Raw genomic sequence first — 12,402 nt, forward strand, 5'->3', positions numbered from 1 at the left:
AATATCTCAAATTGGTCTCCGCGCGGCAATTGTTGCTAGAGATGAAGGGAGATGGGCAAGACCATAGCACAGACAACGAAGTGATTCCATTCTTGGTCTGTGACCATAGCATGAAGTATACTTCATAGGTGGTATACTTCGTAATATATTTTTTATTAATTTCACGGGATGCTGATATGTGTATGTGTTTCATAGTTTGTATAATCAATCAATGCTGGCTGTTCTACACTTGGGGAATAATGGTCACTTAAATAAATTTTCTACATTCACTGACGAATCCAGTCTCACTCTTTCTTGATGCTATTCAGGTTTGGTGATTGGATACAACACCACTTCAATCCATAGTGGCAATTTTCATTTCCGTGCAAGTGCCCTTCTAACTTTTGACATAGCAAGGTGAAGAGAAAACTGGGGTTTGTGAGTTGTTTGCTGTTGTCCTTTTTCTTTATTTTCTTTGTTTTCTTTATTTTGTTTAACATTCTGAAAAAGGCATGGATTAATCCTTGGAAGAATTCCTCATCACAGCGAAGTTAACAAAATCAAAATCATTGTACAATTGGCATTGTGACAAACAATGGGTAACATAGCATGAAGTTTTTCATATATCATAAGCATTTCAATATTGGTTGACAATAAAAAATTTACCTTTCCGTGTTCCACCATTAGAGAGAACGAAGCAATCAAAGAACAGCGTTGTCATTTTTTGATTCGCCGCTGGAGATTCAGAAGCAGAACGCCATGTCACGATGTCAGCGTCGATGAAGGGTAAATTACCTCATATGTAGAAGTCGTGTTTTCTTCAGTTCTAACTTCTAAGGCCAAAAATGCTAATTGCTACAATAATCAGAAACCCATTTAAATAGATTTGGCAACAAGATGTTGTTGACTTGTCATGTCACTAAGGTAAGAAAGAACGGTAATGCATTTCGTCGTATAAAATCATTCCTAAAATTTTCCTAAACAATGCACACCAATACCGTCTGACGATATACCATGAGAATTTTGGTTTGAATTGAGAACCGTTGTGCTGTTTTTTTTTACACTGAAACTTGCAAAAAGGTTTTCTTATTATTAATATGACTATTGAAGAGTTTTTAACTTAAAATTTCGTTATATTGTTTTAGAAATCTTGATGAAGTGATAGAGAACCTACTCCAAAAGCTGTTGCCTTTTTTATTATCTTGGCAAGACTCTTGGAAGTCTTTCTGTCGGCTCATGTTGGATCATTGCAAGCTCTTTATCTGCATTCACTATCACCCATACAGATTCAGTGGTTTTACATTTAAAAAGTCAAAGGAATGGAGCAAGTGATGATGGGTACGACAAATTAAACCTCAGCATTTCTTCATTGGCAAAGTTTATTATGTACTTGTATTATGTATTATTTTCAATGTTAATAATCAATTGTAAAATTAGCATTCTCATTGACGGTGGAAAAAAGCTGAATTTCCTTTTATGGGTGCTGAAAATCTTTTTGAACATTTTCAACTACTTTTCCAATAACCCAAGCAAATGCAGAAGTTTTTTCACATTGGTGAGTACTTTGAACAAGGGCTTAAATCAAAATGGGTATGATTTTTATTTAAATTTGTGTTTGTCATTTTCTTCCTCATCTAGATAAATAATTATAGTAAAATGGGAGAGAATTCTGGTTGAGGCCAGATACCTGTAAAACCGTAACTGTTGCAAGCACATGGGAATATCTCCACATTGATTTTCATATGTTGTGGTACTCACAAATGTTCTATGCCTATTCAAGTGCCTTTTGATTTACATTTTCTATTCATTCCAGATCTCATGATCAAATTTTGCCAACTAACTACCAAAAATTGTATGTAACTATATTTGCCCATGTCAGAAAATTGCAGAAGGAAAGAGATATTGGAAGAAAGCAACTTGCACATTACCGTTGGTTGCTGCTCCGTCCCGAAGATAAAATATTAAAATTTTTATAAATTGAAGTGCATATCTGGGCTCCCTTCTTTTCTGTGGCCCCGTTTCCCCTTGACTCGTAATAAGCCCGTAGGGGGTCATGCCCCTACTGTGATCAGCAGTAAAGGTTGTGAGTGCGCTGTCCGGAAAGGGGACGTGGGGGTCCTCAAGTTCTGAGATATCATTGGAGGGCGAAGAGGCTACCCACAAATCCGAATAACGGTTAATCGCTCACGTAAAAACTTGTCCGAAACCTTCCATCCTTTTCCGGCTTCTCTTAGCCACTCCCCGGGTAATCTCCCCGGGGGTTCAGTTCAATCGAGGTAGGGTTTACCCTTACCTCATTTAAAAGTTAAATTTCAATACAAAATAGTTCAAACAAATTTTTCAAAAACTTGTTTTTGTTCTGATTTGTTGGTTTGTATTTCTTCTTGTGCAGGGCACCTAACCTATTACGATTAATCTGAACTACGACTGTGTCTTCTGGAAACTTCCTTGTAGTACGTGGATTTACATGTTTACCCATACAGACTAAGTGATTTGATTTGAACTTCTGTCACAATTTTCAATTGCCATAGTTTATTCATGTGAACACTATTTGAAAGTGCTATTTTGACATTCGATCAATATCGGAATAAATCATATTTTATTTCAACTAGACTCTGTAAGGAATCGAACCTTTACTTTACAGCATACTTCGCCGATGCTCAACCACAGAGCCATGAGTCACATTATAGAGCTCACTGTTTCGCTTTGTCATTTGAGGTTTGTGTACATTTAGGTGTAAATATACATAGGCTATATACACGTAGAATTATATTGTTGAATGAACATTTCCAAGGTAAACGGATGACATTGTTCCCTTTACAGACTTTTCATTGGCTAATAAACTAAACTACACATGAGAATGGTATATATCAACCAAAAGCAAGAATAAACAGTGGAATCAAATTTATCAACTGCAACTCAACCACTAATCTAACTATCTACTACTAATCAACTACTAATCAACTACTAATCTAACTATGTTCAATATATCACCCCTAGACTTAAATTCAAGGATACACAGGTTAGCTATTTGTTATTTCATAATGCTTGTATTCATTTTCTTTTCACAGACTACAAATACAACTAGATGCCGTCAACCATGGCAGTGCATCAATTGGTTGCATAAGTTAGACAACAATGATATAACTACAAAAGCCTAATGAAGAATTTTTGCAAGGAAAAGGTTCGAAAAATTTACGGAGTGCAATCTCTTTCAATTCTCTATAATTATCAATCTACATCTGGGAAATGTGTAGTAAGATTTAAAAATAAACTATAATCAATCACACGAGAACTTAATGTGTTTAGTAGACATGTTTGTGTACAGCAAAGTCTCTTTCCATTTGGGAAAGGGATCTTGGATTCTCGTAAAACCACAAAGTTTTGTTTCACTACCAACATTGTTAAACATTAGAAAATAAAAGCAAGGCCTTTAGAATTATGAATCAGAAGATCATAAGCAGCACAGCACCCATTCCTAATCAAAACAATCAGAAGATCATAATGGTCAAACACTTCACTTGTCCCTTGTTCTTCTACCCGAATTGAAACTTTTGATTCGCTTCTTTACAGCCATTTTAAATTACAAACGATAAAAACCAATTTTCTTTTAAAAACAAAAAACTTACGCGCTTACATAAACATAACTCCTGAAGCAAATTAACTATTTCTGAAGCAGACGAACTGTATGACTAACTAAATTTTGCCCATTTTGAAAAGTACTGTCACTGACATCGCCATCTAGCGGAAATTCTGACAGGAAAATAGGCCCGACTTCTCCTTTTTTTTTTCAATAACACGTTTTTTGTTAAAAATTTACATGATTTGGATTCAAAATTCAACAACAATTACAAAAAAACAATACAATTTACAAAACAGTCGGACTTACTTCTTTATGGAGAACTGAGAGGATTTCAAGTTGAGTTTCAAAGTAGATGGTGCCACTGCAGCATATTTTCAAGACATGACAGAACCTGATTCATTTCTGGTTTAGCATCCATGGAGAATACATGCGTCGTTAAATTCTTGTTAAAATTACACTCCTGATGTCGTGTGGTTTTACCTGGAATTTAGCCTACGTTTTCCATTTTGTGCTTTACAACTGTAAAGTAAACTCATACTTAGTTGAAGGTACTATGGCACTGACTAATTCCTAATAAACATTGTTACATACTTATTCAAAGGTGTTCGAAGTAAAAGCATGGCTTGCTTTGCCAGCACGTTTTTTTTATCTCGTTTAGTCAAATGCATCCAATTTTCAAACCAATGCACTATAAAGAAAACAGCTCTTAATGTTCTTTTCCAACAAATTTCCTAGTTCCCTATATGTATCATAAGGTAATGTTACAATGGATCATTAAAAGTATTACAATTTTAACTTTACGTGTAGGTCTCAGAACTGTGCCCGATGTGCTGTGATGGCCACAGGACCCTTTTTGTGACAGAATGCAATGCCACAAATGTTTTGTTGCCACTGTAAATAAAAGATCTTAAGTGTCGCTCCTGTGTTGATGAATTGCTAACTCACACGCAAGAAGTAAAAGGAAGTTCAAGATTTTGGTCTAGCCATTGTGTTCATTGATGACTGTTTGTCACATGGTGAGGCTACTGTTAAAACAGAAACAACAAAAACTCCTTTAGTTTGGAAGATTCTTTGGGGTTTTTCTTTTGACAATAAAGTCTAGCAGATTGCTTAACAGCTGTGAATGGTCACATACTCAAGTGACGACGAGATTAAGTGAAAGGCTTGTGGAATAAGTTATATTATGTTACTGTTATTTTTTGTCATATTATAAAATGAAATACAAAAAACGTTAATATACATGAATAGTTTTATTGACCCTCCTCCATCCCACAATTCCACCACATTTTAATACGATACAAAATACATATTATATAAATGTAAAATACATAAACATACATACATACATACATACATACAAACGTACACACTTAATTAAGTTAACCCGTTGGCTGCCAGGCCATGCAACCCGTAGGTTGCTTAAACTACATTAGCTACGCATCGCGTCTGAAGGATCACGAACAAGGTGGGACTTGTCCTAAGACAAGTCCGGGCTGGCACGGCAATAGAAACCATTCCGGGAATGCACACCCCAGGAATCTATCACCGCACCGACAAAGAGAAGTCCCTACTGGTGCATTGCCTACGGCGCCTAAAGGCACAAAGCCTTTAGGCGCGGCGACTGTTCCCCCCATGGCCATGGGGCAGAACAGCGCCCGGTTCCCTAAAAGCTAAAAAAAAAAATGGGACGCAAACGGGGTGGCAGCCAACGGGTTAACTTATACATACAAGATACAATGCAAAACAAAACAATACCACGAGGACGATCCACGGTGAAATCCCACCATCGCCGTGGGCTGTTTGCTGAACCAAATCCAATTGTGATCGACTTTTCTGTGAAGGGTGAACGGGAAGGCGTAGGCGAAGACGGCGGCGATGGCGATGGCGATGGCGAAGGCGAAGATGGCGGCGGCAGCGGCAGCGGCAGCGATGGCGAAGGCGATGGCGATGGCGATGGCAATGGCGATGGCGTCATTAGCTATTTCGTTCAAGTCATGACGATATTCTAATAAAGAACAGAGATAAGAGCATTTTAAATTTCTTGAAGCAACATAAAATGGAACTTACGGATAGATGGATTGAGGATAGCGATGAGTCGAAGGTGAAGGAAGAAAACAGCAAGGCCGAAATCCTGATGTTGGCTTTGAAGATAGTAGTTCTGAATTGATGAAATTACGCAAAAAGGAAGCATCATTAGATAGGAAATAACATGTTTTTTTATCTAATCATAACGGAAAAACAATTTACTTAATGCGTGCGGTCTGGTGGGACAGAAATGCGGAAATCCTCGGGACGGCGATTTGCGTAGAAAAAGACGAAGGCTCGCAGCCCTAACGTTGGGATTACATAACAATAGGAGAATACTAAAACAACAGAGAAACTTGAAATACCTAATAAGATGATAGCGTTGAAGCTCATGGGTAGCTTGGTGGGTAGAATATGAATCCTCTCACTGAACAATGGCATAATGAAAATCGACAGACATAAGATGCTCACAGTTCTTCCAGCGTCCACATCCTTAGTGCTTTTAGTTTGAAATAGTTGCATCCTTTAAAGTGAACAATAGAACCATACCAATTAGTTAGTAGTAGGCAGAATATGAGTACCTCTCATTAAACAATAGCATGGTAGAAAGTGAAAAACCTGGGCTGCTAACAATTTTGTCGTTCAACAGCTTGCCTAACTGATGACAAGGGGAACTGTGAGACAGAAAACAAAAACAATCCCTTTGAAGTATTCTTCCTCCAACAGACACGTAACACTGAACTTACTAGATCGTTAATAACACAACCATAGTCAATAGCTGAAATATCGATGGGAACACAAAAATTAGCCAAGAAATAAACTTAAGGATTACTTGTCACTTGCACTTGGACACACACCCCATCCCGTATCATTTTAATGAATGTCAAAATTCAGTTAGTCTGAAATTCATCCACCAGATGTCCATACCCATTTGTTGCCTTCTAGGTTTTAAAATAGGAATGAGTCGACCGTAAACGAAAGCCCTAGTTCGGCTTAAATATAGTGGCCGGCCATCATCATAGGCCTTGGTCGGGCTTTAAATACGGACTACTCTTGAGTAGTTAATTACTTTTGCGCCATATTTTAGCGTTAACCACACATTAAAAATATTTCTTTGTAACTTTCAACAGTGAAGCACTGAATTTTGAACGAAATTCTTACAGACCACCCTTGTTTCATTCGATTTTAATATTACGAGTTCTGGAAATGTATTCGCCGAGATATTTATCATTGAATCTGCAATTGACAAAATTTAAAAGACGTCACGCCGTGCGATACCTTGATTCAATATAAAGTGCACTAAACGCATATTCGTAACACATTGTGTGACTGATGGATGCAATCCTTTTTAACGCGGTGAAATTTAACAAGAAACCTATAATTCCTAAGCTGTTATCGATGCGGGTTTGCTGGGGTGTTGACAGATGGACGGTCGCTTTAATTAGGTGCCGTACATTTCATATTAATCCAATTATCGCTTTCCGAGTCGCGTTCCAAAACAGTAGCCAACTCCAATTCTAACTCTTCAACTGGAATTGCGAAATCAAAAATCAAAATAAGAACCATAACTTACTTACTAAAAAACCAAATAACTTACGACGATGATTACGGGCGTGAAAAATTTCCAAACGAATCGCCAATATCAGTGTGGTGGTGCGTCATGCCCGAGCATTAGTTTGATGTCGTCAAGGAATCTATCGATACCATAATGTCATGCGATGAAGCACACTTCAGCCATTCCGACGATCAGGGCGGAAAACGTAGCTGCATACATATCGATCAACTGTAAGACGTACATGCCTCCATCTGTGCACATTCTAAGCCAAGTAGAAACATGGCAGTTGCACTGGCTAGCAGTTGAAAAGTAAAATTAAAAAGTGAAATCATAATAAAATTCACGAAAACATACAAGTTTGAAAAGTAATTGTGATTCTTTACGCGTACCTTGTGTGGCCATAAGTCAACGTTTGTTGTAACAACAGTCTCCAAAACGGTAAATTGCGTTCCGAGCCCAAATGTAAGTAACATGACGAAAAACAGGATTGACCATAACGGAGCGATGGGTAATCGAGCTACGGCTTCGGGATAGACGGCAAATACAAGTCCAGCTCCTGTTTACAATATATTTTTTTTAAGGTGATGTGAAATGTGGACCAACGGGGTGGCAGCCAACGGATTAATTTAAAAACTACACAGGAAAACAAACCAATACCATGACGACGATCCAAGACGGTGGCGAGGCGGCAAAGGCGAAGGCGGCGGCTATGTAAGACGTAGATGAAGACAGCGATGAGGCAAAGACGTCGGAGAAGACGGCGATGAGGCAAAGACGTCGGAGAAGACGGCGATGAGGCAAAGACGTCGGAGAAGACGGCGATGAGGCAAAGACGTCGGAGAAGACGGCGATGAGGCAAAGACGTCGGCGAAGACAGCGATGAAGCAAAGACAGCGATGAGATGGAGGCGTAGACAAAAACGGCAGAAAGAGGAAAAAAACTTAGTTCTAATACATGAATAAGGCAAAAAGAAAGTAAGCGTTCTTAAGCGAAAATGAAACTTTTCCGATAGAACGATGAAAAAGACATTTAAATTTACGTGTGTGGTCCACTGGAGAGAAACTGAAGACATTGTCGAAACGGCAGTGTTGTGCTCAAGGAAGGTAAATATTTGCAGTTCTATCAAAGAATTGTATGTTACAACACAACAATGCTCCACATCGTGGAAAATTGAAATACAAAAAATTTTAGATTGTGTTTAAGACACCATCTTTGGCTAAGTAACAGTGCAAAAAAAAGTCTTCTGAAAAATTGATGGATTGGTAGATGTTTCATGATTTTTGGTCATGGAGGGTTTTGACTGTTCAATGATGGAAAAGTGGATGTTTCCCAACATATATGAATATGCTGCACTCACAAGATGAAAAACAACAGTAAACTATAGAGGGACCAAAGAAATAATGTGAGACTTTGAAGATTTTGTTTTAGTCAACTAAATTGTGCTATGATACACCTACCTACAGTATCAGCATCAAGCTGCATTAAGGTTCATGACATTGATAGCAATAAAAGTCTGATGCCTAGTACACAGTGGTAAGCAAAAGGTGAATCCTCTCACTTGGCAATAGCATGATGATGAGTGGCAGACATAGTTTGCCCAAAATTATCTGGTTACTAACTTGCTTAGATGTTGACAAGGTAAACTGTTGTTATATGAAAAGAAAACAATCAGTATGAAATGTTTGCAATCCAATACATACATAACAATGAACTAACACAATTGAAAATAACATACCATTAGTTTTTGGTTGAAGTATCCTTCAAAATACAAAATCCAGGAACGTAATTAACGTGTAAACCCCTCATTTCAGTAATCACATAGCAATTAAAGATGATTAAATTTTTTAAGCAGTTGGATTTTCAACCACTAGATGACGTTTAGTTCAATGTTAACCTGGATTTTGAAAAATAAAGCCATGCTGAGTAGTTAAAGGTATTATGGCTAAAATTGATTTACAAAAAAAACTTTGTACTAATTTCTCAAAAGGTCACACCCAGTCTCGGCGCTTGGAGTATCTCACATGTGAGGTGCAATAGATTTTACCTTCTAACACTAACTACGCCACTCGAAACGCCGTCCTCGAATTTCTTTGGAAGTCCGACCTTCTTAAACGCATTTAATCATCTATCAGTTTTCTATCCTACTTTCCCCCTTTTCATATTTCGACCTGCCATCGCCAGTGCTTTTTGTGGCCTTCATCAGAAGACCTGTATCCGTGATGGTATTCCCGTACTGGAGGCACTTTAAACATAGTAAAACAAACAAACCTTCTCAAAATTATACAAACGGGGAGCATGGCTTGGCTTAGCCAGCACGTTTTCGTCTTCTCTAAGTCAAATGCATCCAATTTTGGTACTAAAGGTTCTCTATACAGAAATTATCTTAGTAATGTTTTCCATAATCTAGTTGTTATACCTCTTTCAGGTTCCATAATCTGAATTTTCTCACTTGCCACGGCTGTATTCTTTTACATACAATAAGATGGAATCTTTCACGTTCCATAAAGTGGATTATTTCTCATGTTATCATTTACAGGATAAGTTATGTAACTGTACCTTCAGACCTCTGGATGTATTTGGTATGCTGCAGTCAAGGTATAGAAGCATGCTGAAGTGACCACATAATCATTCTGTGACAGAAAAGAATGCCACCAATGTTTGTTGTCAGTCTTAATCAAATATGTTAAGGGTTATTCTTGCATTTGGCAAGAAAATAGAGTTGGAAGTTTTTGCAAGAACACAAATAGTCTTACGTCGCTACCTCAATTTTCTTACCTAGTCAATCTTTCCGACGCAAAAAATGAGTATTTTCAACATGCCTACTGAGTACTGATACCCTGAATCGTGATGAAAATCATCAACAATTCAAATCAGGAGACATGAGAAATATGCATAACACACGAATGCAATAACGGGACGTTGCAAGTTTAAGGCCTCAGCCGTTTGCCAGAGTTTTCATATGTTGGCTTTAAACGAGTTTTTCTCAGTGCGTGAAGATTTCATCGTTTTAATAGGATCATTCTGTTTCGCATGCTTTTGTACCGTAAGCTCGTTATCACGCATGAACGGATTGAACAGCTTTTCTTCACTTAGTAGAGAAGGAACGATGGGTTCGGATTTTGCACGTTGCTCTTTGGTCCAAGATATAGGCTTGGCAACAGATTCATTGTCAGGTTCTACATGAAGTCCAAAAGTGGAACACGACAGGGCCCCCCACCTGTCGTGGGGGTGGTGTCGGTGCCATTTCCATCACTTTAGTAGGGTTTACTCGATGTACTACTGCAGCTTCATTTAAGCCCTCATCACTGAACTTTCAAGTAAAAAAGTATTAAATTCAAATGGTTAGAAAAGTTTCATGAATAAGTATATCAAACACATGTAGTTGTCTTGCAAGGCTGGTATGATAGACTTTCATCTTCAAGTCAACACAGGTTTTGAGCTGGCTGATTTCCTGAGCCAAAGGCCCTCCAAGCAGAAACTATATTACACAGAGAAGGGAAAATAAAATACACAAATTTTTTTAATCATTCCAATTTCACAAAACATCTCTTAACTAACACCGAAAATAAGCCGAAGTTAGGGCTTGTAAACACAATTCCGGTAGAAGACGAACAAGGGTATTCATTTGTTTTGATTTTTTCTTTTTTTCAGGGCCACCTTAAAAAACTAAAAACAACTGCAATTGGTAGCCACAAGTTATATAATCCTGATGTAACTATGTTAGTCTGACAAAGAGTTTTTGCAAGGATAAGGTTCAAAACATTATATGAGCACAATATCTTTCGATTCACTACACTTATCAATCTATATCTGGGAAAAATTTAGCAAGGTAAAAAAAAAGAAAATGATAATCAATAAAATGAGAAGTTCATGTGTTTTGTAGACGTGTCCCTGTCCAGAACAGTCTTTTTCCATCTGGGAAAGGGATCTTGGTTTCTCATAAAGCCACACAAGTTTTGTTTCACTACCAACATTGTTAAACATTAGACAATAAAAGCAAGGCCAGTAGAATGAGGAATCAGAATGGTCAAACACTTGACCAATCGGTTGGGTTGTTTTGATTTTTTCTTTTTTTCAGGGCCACCTTAAAAAACTAAAAACAACTGCAATTGGTAGCCACAAGTTATATAATCCTGATGTAACTATGTTAGTCTGACAAAGAGTTTTTGCAAGGATAAGGTTCAAAACATTATATGAGCACAATATCTTTCGATTCACTACACTTATCAATCTATATCTGGGAAAAATTTAGCAAGGTAAAAAAAAAGAAAATGATAATCAATAAAATGAGAAGTTCATGTGTTTTGTAGACGTGTCCCTGTCCAGAACAGTCTTTTTCCATCTGGGAAAGGGATCTTGGTTTCTCATAAAGCCACACAAGTTTTGTTTCACTACCAACATTGTTAAACATTAGACAATAAAAGCAAGGCCAGTAGAATGAGGAATCAGAATGGTCAAACACTTGACCAATCGGTAGAAGAAACATTTTGCTTTCTTACTGCTATTTTAAATTATAAAAACCAATTTCCTTTTAATAATTAATAATTCTCACTTACGTGCTTACGTCAACGTGACTCCTGATGTCCTGAACCAGATTAACTATTTCCATAGCAGACGAAGTGTTTGGCATCGCCTTCTTCCTTTATTTTATAAAATCCTGTCACTGTCAATGTCACCATCTAGCGGAAATGCGGTCGGGTGAAGTAAAAAAAAATAACCCCACTCCCCCCCCCCTTTTTTTCAATAATACCTCCGTATTTTACCGTATCTTCATTGGTGGGGGACCATCCACAGAGGAAGTGGTTTGATGAACTAGAAGAACTGTTGTCATACCAGAAGGAAAAAGAAATTAGAGTTGGTAGAAGGATTAAAATGGAACAAGGTGCTAGAAGATAAGAATGAATAGTGGAAGCCATTGTATTCTGTTGTATTTGGTATGAATAACTTTACCGCCTATTATTATTGTATTTGGTATGAATAACTTTACCACCTATTATTATTAGTTGGATCATTGAACCAATGTACAACATTGCCTAAAAAGATAAAACCCATTACAGTACTATTTTTTTGCATGTTTTAAAAGGCAAAACCCATTCATTCCCGCCATAGAAAATCGATATAGTACATAATACGGCCAACGGTGGCGCTGAAACACGGCAAAGAAAAATCGGTTCGATAGCCGAGCCGGTTCCATAGCTAGGCGGTTCTATAACTGGACCGGCACTGTATTCAAGTTTACAGGCCCTAACCATTAAATAGG

General features: G+C 37.6%; 3 long non-coding RNA genes across 22 annotated transcripts; 2 read left to right on the plus strand and 1 right to left on the minus strand.

Annotated features, from left to right (window-relative positions):
• Positions 1-5: 5 nt before the first annotated feature.
• On the plus strand, positions 6-1,961 carry LOC116926597. 8 transcript variants are annotated; one of them, XR_006649577.1, is made up of 9 exons: positions 6-131; positions 196-242; positions 309-396; positions 490-578; positions 667-1,059; positions 1,125-1,356; positions 1,417-1,534; positions 1,618-1,729; positions 1,793-1,961. It is a non-coding gene; the product is annotated as an uncharacterized LOC116926597 (long non-coding RNA). The 8 variants fall into 8 exon arrangements; XR_006649580.1 differs by having other exon boundaries at positions 1,125-1,317; XR_006649582.1 differs by having other exon boundaries at positions 667-765; positions 848-1,059; positions 1,125-1,534.
• Positions 1,962-3,763: 1,802 nt separating this feature from the next.
• Positions 3,764-4,478, plus strand: LOC116926605. Its single transcript, XR_004396172.2, has 2 exons — positions 3,764-4,110; positions 4,370-4,478. It is a non-coding gene; the product is annotated as an uncharacterized LOC116926605 (long non-coding RNA).
• A 388-nt stretch (positions 4,479-4,866) lies between these two features.
• LOC116926621 lies at positions 4,867-11,832 on the minus strand. 13 transcript variants are annotated; one of them, XR_006648872.1, is made up of 19 exons: positions 11,699-11,832; positions 10,519-10,620; positions 9,918-10,452; positions 9,699-9,772; positions 9,559-9,631; positions 9,411-9,509; positions 8,878-9,245; positions 8,600-8,785; positions 8,322-8,520; positions 8,182-8,261; positions 7,800-7,849; positions 7,532-7,698; positions 7,185-7,437; positions 6,334-7,116; positions 6,206-6,261; positions 5,953-6,110; positions 5,810-5,892; positions 5,630-5,720; positions 4,867-5,567 (listed from the first exon to the last, which is right to left on the minus strand). It is a non-coding gene; the product is annotated as an uncharacterized LOC116926621 (long non-coding RNA). The 13 variants fall into 13 exon arrangements; XR_004396193.2 differs by having other exon boundaries at positions 8,878-9,509; XR_004396198.2 differs by having other exon boundaries at positions 8,878-9,036; positions 9,411-9,631.
• Positions 11,833-12,402: the final 570 nt, after the last annotated feature.

This window comes from Daphnia magna, linkage group LG7 (genome assembly GCF_020631705.1).
Source record: "Daphnia magna isolate NIES linkage group LG7, ASM2063170v1.1, whole genome shotgun sequence".
Classification (NCBI taxonomy): Eukaryota; Metazoa; Arthropoda; class Branchiopoda; order Diplostraca; family Daphniidae; genus Daphnia; species Daphnia magna.